At 56.6% G+C, this 6,836-nt stretch overlaps 1 long non-coding RNA gene across 1 annotated transcript; it reads left to right on the top strand.

Annotated features, from left to right (window-relative positions):
* The first annotated feature begins 1,583 nt into the window (after positions 1-1,583).
* LOC142078005 (uncharacterized) lies at positions 1,584-6,324 on the top strand. Its single transcript, XR_012672105.1, has 3 exons — positions 1,584-2,004; positions 4,650-5,124; positions 5,278-6,324. It is a non-coding gene; the product is annotated as an uncharacterized LOC142078005 (long non-coding RNA).
* The last annotated feature ends 512 nt before the right edge of the window (positions 6,325-6,836 follow it).

Raw genomic sequence — 6,836 nt, 5'->3', positions numbered from 1 at the left:
TCTGAGTGAAATGTATCGTTGCATGCAAAACCTGTTGCTGAAGCAGTTAGAGATGGCTTGGGGTGAATTTAAGTATCAGAGCGAGTAGGTAAGAATCTTTTACAGTCACAAAAATGGGCAAACCCAGAGTGACCGCAGATTATATTATCCAGGCAGACGGATTAAAATATTCTAATGCAGTTACAGCCTGGCATTCATTTCACAGGAATTAATAACAGTTTCTGCTCGTCGGCAGGCGTAAGGACAATGCTGCTTCATCACAGCGGCTAAGCGAAACAGCAGATGACTTCCCGTGCAATGAGGTTCACCCAAAACAGCATGGATCCGGGAATTTCCATAGCTGCTGTGTCAGAGGGACTAACGTGTGCCTACGTAGAAGAAACGTGACAGACGTTGGGAGAGGTGGGAGGGACCGTTACCCACAGCAATGCAGTCCCAAGGAAAGCCCAGGCACCTGGAGACCCCACTGCTCCGGCCCAGAGGACCCTGCCCTGCGGGCAGACGTCCGTGCCCGGAGGGCAGGCGAGCTCACGGCACGCAGCCTCGCTGTGCTCCGCAGGGACACCCGCAGCCCGGAGCTGCCCGAGCAGATGGCAGCACCGGGAGTACGTGATTTCAGGTGGAAGGCACTGTTCAGCTCCCACCCGTAAACAACCGGGCTGTCGTTTATGATCCCCAGGCCAATGTGAAGACAGAAGCTCCAGGCTGTACGACTAAGTGTGAATGTCTCCTTTCTGTTTGCTGCGCTGCAGCAGGATGGCATTCCCCTTCCAAACACGCACCCTCGGGATGTTTTGCACTGGGGCACCTATCCCCACAGAAGAGTGTTGCAGCTGAGTCAGAGATTAACAAATGAAAAAGAACATCTCTGGGTGCTGAAGAGCAGCCCGCTTTACCCCCAGGACAATACAGGCATCGCGATGTGAGGAATTTTTGCTGAGCAAAAATCGAGTACTAAAACCAAAACAGGGGGTGTCAGATCCGAGACAAGGTGCACAGATAATACGCACAGGTGGATCGGTGGTCAACGCTCTAGTAATTTACTCCACGCAAAGTTAGGATGGGATGCAAAGATCATCGTGTAAGCTTCCTATACGCATCTTAAATGTTACACGCATGCAAAAAATGTCACTTACCAACCCGCTGGTGCCTGGCGTCAGGTCCGGGGTCTCCCAGCCTCGAGGGGTAACCTTGAGAGGGGTCCCTGCTCACGGGGAGTGCTGCCCCCCGCCACCCCCGTGGGTCCTCCAAGCAGCGGCCGGGGAGCAGCCAGGGAGCGGGGAGGGAAGGGTGCCGGGGGCACGGCGGCACCGGTGCTGCTCAGGGTGGGAGCGGGCGCTGTACCCAGCCGGTTTGGTGGGATCCTGCACCGCCGTGAGGAGGTTTTGGGGTTCCCTTCTGCTCAGCAGTGAGGCCGGGGGCCTGTCTGCGGGCTGCCTCCCCCGGTGCCACCAGCTGCTGCCTTGGCCCCGTGCGTGGTGGTGCGTTCCCCCCGCGCTCCTGGGCCGCTCGTTGATCTCAGAAATTCCCCTGAACCCCCGGCCTTGCTGTACCGCGCCCGGCGGCTGAGCCCTCCTTGAGCGGGTCAGAAACTCTGCGTGGCTGAGGCTGGGAACGTGCTCCCGCTGCCCGGCCCAGGTGCCCAGCAGAACAACACCGAAACCTGCAGAATTTTTAGCAATCACCACCTGGGACTGCGGCCCGGGGGGCAATTCACGGCAGGCTACAGCCAACCACCTTGCGAACCTCTAACCGCTGGTCCTAAGGGAGGCCTTGGAGCTCGCCGGGACCGCAGCGGCTGCGCCCAGCATCTCCCTCGGAGTGGGAGCCTCTCGGAGCTCGCCACCTCTCTGCTCTGCGATGTTCGGAGGAGCGTCGCCGACGACGGGACCTGGGCTGAACCCCTTCTCTCCTCGAAGCTCAGCCCTTCGCCCGTTGAGAAAGAAATGCCCAGACATTCGACGTGAGTATTTCTTCACTGAAATCGAGGGGAATTTTTAACAGGTATACCTTCTGTACTTTTTTTTTTCCCCCCTGTCTGTCTGGGTGTGTGGACTAATAGTAAGCGTAATCTGTAAAAGTTGTGATTATAGTAGCCTCTACTAACACTTATTTCGTAAATACTGAATTAGTTAATGGTTAAGTGCTACTCAAGTTTGTTAATGAGTAGTTGATGATTAAGTGCTGCTAAACACATATAGTCCCTAAGATATAAACCCTTAGCTGATTTTCCTTTATATGTTTCATCTGTGTAATAAGTTGTCGTGGTTTAACCCCAGCCAGCAGCTAAACCCCCCGCAGCCGCTCGCTCACCCCCCTGCTCCGGTGGGATGGGGGAGAGAATCGGGAGGGCACAAGTAGGAAAACTCGTGGGTTGAGATAAAAACAGTTTAATAACTGGAATAAAACAAAGTAGAACAATAATAACAACAATGATAACAACAACAATAGCAGAATATACAAAGCAGGCAATGCACAATGCAACTGCTCACCGACCGCTGACCGCGTGTCACGAACGGGCGCGAACACCCCCCCACCCCCCCACCCTCCCCCACCCCCTGTTTTTTATACTGAGCATGACGTCACATGGTATAGAATACCCCATTGGCCAGCTGGGCCAACCACCCCGGCTATGCTCCCCCCCACAGCTTCCCCTGCACGTGGCAGGGCATGGGAGGCCGGAAAAAAACCCAAAACGTCCCCGGTGCAAGCACCGCCCAGCAACAACCAAAACATCAATGGGCCATCAACGCCCCTCTCACAGCAAACCCAAAACACAGCACACCCCCCACGCTACCGGGAAGGAAGTTCACTCTGTCCCAGCCGGAGCCAGGACATAAGTAACAGAGTGAACCTTGCCCTCGAATGCTGTTAGGTCGCACCTTTGTAAATCTCTGTTAAAATCACTTTCTGCCAATACCTTGGATGGTGATTCTTTAAGCGGCCTCTAAACCACTCATTCGCGACAAATCGGCGTAGTCGGCAGGATGGCAAGTATCACTGATTACTTAAAAAACCATGGAATAAATCCAAGTCCCAAATTCTCAGAAGAATGGGCTCGTAATAATGGGCATCATTGGGAAGCTGTGGAAGAACAACTAAAAGTAGCTAGGGGCTATATAAAAGATGGAAAAGGAATTACTTGCAAAATGTTAGGCACCTGTTCAGAAGCTGCTCATCAGTATAGGAAGAATAACAATAGAAGGGAGCAAGACCTGCAAGAAGAAGTAGAAGGCAGAAAGGAAGCTGAATTAATACTGTCCTTGAAAATCGAGCAGCTGCAAAAAGCTACCGGAAGAAAAGGAGAAATCACAAAAGTTGGAAGAAAAGGTCGAGGTAGTGCTTCTGCGGGCTCCCAATCCCCCTGACATTGTACACTTAGGAAATTAATTGTGTCCCCTGAGGAATGGGATGGTGGTATCTGCAGTGATCCTGATGACTTTGATGAGGGCAATGATGACCCCTTGTTCCCCTCAGATTCCTCTGAATATGAGGCTAGACCCATCATTAAAGCAAAGTATATTTTAATTCCGGTTGGTCCTCGACAACAATTGGTAAAATTTCTAATCGATACGGGAGCACCAATTTCCACACCAACACAACAAGATGCCGAGAAGCTGGGTGTACGACCTGGACGGCAAAGACTTAAAATCACTGGAGTGAACGGAGCAAGTGTTATGTGCCAAGCTGCAAAAGTTAATTTACGGCTCCTGGGCCAGAAGCGTCTCTCATCTGCTCGCTTTGCAATTAAAGATCACAATGAAAATATCTTAGGTTTTGATGTTTTGAGAAGCCGAACCTGGCGTTGGTTTAGGATGTTGGAGAAAACCTGTACCTGGATTTTCTACCAGTGCTCGCTCACTATATTCACTTTGAGGAAAAGGAAAATCATGGGAATGGAATTCAGAACATGAAGAGCTCGTCAGAACTCCAAGACAGCAATTAAAAGCGGATCAATCACTAGGACCAGTACACACCCATGATCCTAGTACAGCAGAATGGGGTTTTGCAGAGCATGGTGCTTATTGTAACCTCTTCCAAAGTGGCCCGGACAGACCAAAAAGACCTACTAAATGATGCTGGAAGTGTGGGAACCCTACCGACAGATAAGACAAACCTGAACCTTGCTATTTCAGTTACACGTGGGAACGAGGCATATCCGAAAGATGGGTGGAGGTGGGAGACACTACACCAGAAGGAAATGAAGGTATCTCACAATTACAATAACATTCTTCAAATACTATCACTTCGAGCCACACCAGGGGAAGAAATAACGGTAGGGCACCGTGCAGTCAAGGGATCTACCCACAAAAAGCCTGAAATTTACCCACAGTATGGAGTATGGGCCCAAAAACAAAGAAAGGGAACAAATGGCAAACTATTGGTGTTGATGCATGTATTCTACGGGAACAACAGGGATTTAACAACCGGATGAAGGCAATACCATTAAGGCCCAAGACATTTGCCTTGATACTAGACAAAATGTTTGTCATTTTGAAATACATCCTGATGAAACCCCTGAAACTGTGCTTATATATGGTGGAAATGGACGTGTTTGCATGAGAACTCCTTGTGATTCTACATTTACAGACACCACCGCTGTGGAGACTTCTAACCACTCAAATATCTGCATTTGTAATTTTGCTAAGATTATGGGACGCTACTTCAACTATTCAGCTCCTGGTACAACCCATCATCGCTACAGTCAAGCTATACACGTTACCAAGATTCACCACCTACCCCCATTGGAATGAATCTTACATTAGTCCGAAAACTGTTACAACAGGATGACCTGAGCCAATTGCTAAACCGGATTCGAAACAACGGACCAAAAACTCTGGCGTGGGCATCTCCACAGCGACCGCCAGGGCTTTGTGATGGGGGCCCTCACCGTGCCCAGAGGCCATTGTGACGGGGGTCCCCGCGGTGCCAGTGGGGGTATTTAAGGCGCGAGAGCCCTGGGGTGCCCACTCCCAGGAGAGCACCTCCCTCAGGAGGCAGCATCTCCCCTGGGTGCCCATGGCAGGTCGGCGGCAGGTAATGCCGAAGATGCCCATGGATGAGGAGGCGAAGGAGCACGCCCAGCCCGCCCACGGGCTGCCGAGCCTGCAGAAGAGGCGCCAGGTGAGGGACGGGGCAGGACGGAGAGGCCGGGGGTGGGACGGGGCCGCACGGAGCTGCCTTGGTGCCGGGGCCGGGCTTGCCGGCACTGTGGGGGCCGCGGTGCCAGGGCAGCCGCCTCCATCCCGCGCCTCCTCCTCCTCCTCCTGCCTGCAGGTGGGCCGCAGGCAGCTACAGGCAGCGCCGCAGGGCAGCCAGAGCCGGGCCTCGTCCCTCCATGGGGACAGGCTGCCACGGCTCCCCTGCCCGGAGAGCTCGCAGACCGCCGGGAGCCGCCGCGCACAGGTAGGGAGCCCGAGGGAGACGGGGCTGAACATCTTCCCGAGCCCAGGAGCTGCCGACGGGCAGGCGGGAGGTGCAGGAGGGGACAGGCGTGCACGGCCCCCGTGGCAAGCTGAGCCCCCCGTGCTGTGCCCGGCAGGCAGCCCGGGCGTGCCGGGAGTGCTCCCGGGAGTCGCCGTGGGCCGCGGGGGGACCAGCCCTCTTCCCAGCCGGCTCTGGGAGCGGGCTGGCAGCCGCCTGCGGGGCCGAGCGCTGCCCTGGGGCTGGCAGGGCAGCCCGGCCGCAGGAGCTCCTCCAGCCGGGGTGCTGGGCCACAGTCACGCCGCCTCTCTCCTCGGCCTCTCTTGCAGACGGACAGCCTGGCGCGCAGGGTGGCACTGCCCTGCAGCAGGGTGACGACGCGGGAGGAGACGGCCCGTCTGCCAGCCTTGCCGCCTCTCCCCAGGCAGGCAGCGGCACCCGCGCACGCACCCGCAGCTTGGCCACCAGGAGCTGCCAGAACCTGCGGCAAGCTGGTTTTTGTGCCAGCACCACCCCCCGCATCTTCTGCCAGGGGCAGGGAAAGGACCATCAGCACCGCAGCCAGCGGCCACCGACAGCTTGTGCCGTCTGCTGGGGGCATCCGCGGTGACCAGGGCACAGCCCTGAGGGTGAAAAGATGGACGCCGGCCCCGCACAAGCCTGCAGCCTGTGCTGCAGCTGTGAAGGACACAGCCCGATGCCTCGTGAGTGAGGCCCTGGACAAGGTTTTGACTGGGAGCCGGGGACCCGGCCAGCAGCCGACGGCACAGCGGGACCGGGCACAGGGCAAGGCTGTGGTGATGAGGGCAAGAATAAATGAGGCAAAGGCACCGGCTTCTCCTGCCTTCGCCGAGCAGGCCACAGCAACGCGGGCAGAGCGCCACGCTCCTGCCCCGCACAGCCCCACAGCCAGCGCCGCGGCTCTGGAGGACGCAGCCCGGTGCATTGTGGCTGAGGCCCTGGGCAGGGTTTCCACCAGGAGCCGGGCAGCCAGCCAGCGGCCGGTGGCACAGCGGGACGTGGCACTGTCCGTCCAGTTGGAGCCTGTGGAGGAGCTGGAGAGCAGCTGCCTGGCCCGCACCGGGCGCAGCCTGGCCCAGCCCAGGAAAGCCACCCTGCAGCAGCAGCAGGACGGCCGGGAGGAGGGCAAGGAGCAGCGTTTCTCCCTGACGCGGTCATGGCGGCTCAACGTTGGAGCCAGGCAGGTGAGTGCCAAGGACGGAATGGGGTGGCGAGGGACGGGACGGGACCGGGGGATGAGCCTCCCTCTGCCTGGGGCCAGCCCCTGCGCCGCACAGCTGCAGCCCCATCTCCTCCCGCATCCCTGTCCCAGCAGCCGCTGCTGGCAGGTCCCCGGCAGGCATTTGCCGGTGGGAGCCCGGCTACCTTGACAAATCCCCCTCTCTCCTCTC

The sequence above is a fragment of the Calonectris borealis genome, chromosome 1 (genome assembly GCF_964195595.1).
Source record: "Calonectris borealis chromosome 1, bCalBor7.hap1.2, whole genome shotgun sequence".
Lineage (NCBI taxonomy): Eukaryota > Metazoa > Chordata > Aves > Procellariiformes > Procellariidae > Calonectris > Calonectris borealis.
The sequence above is the reverse complement of the archived record's forward strand: the minus strand, read 5'-3'. Positions and strand labels throughout refer to the sequence as shown.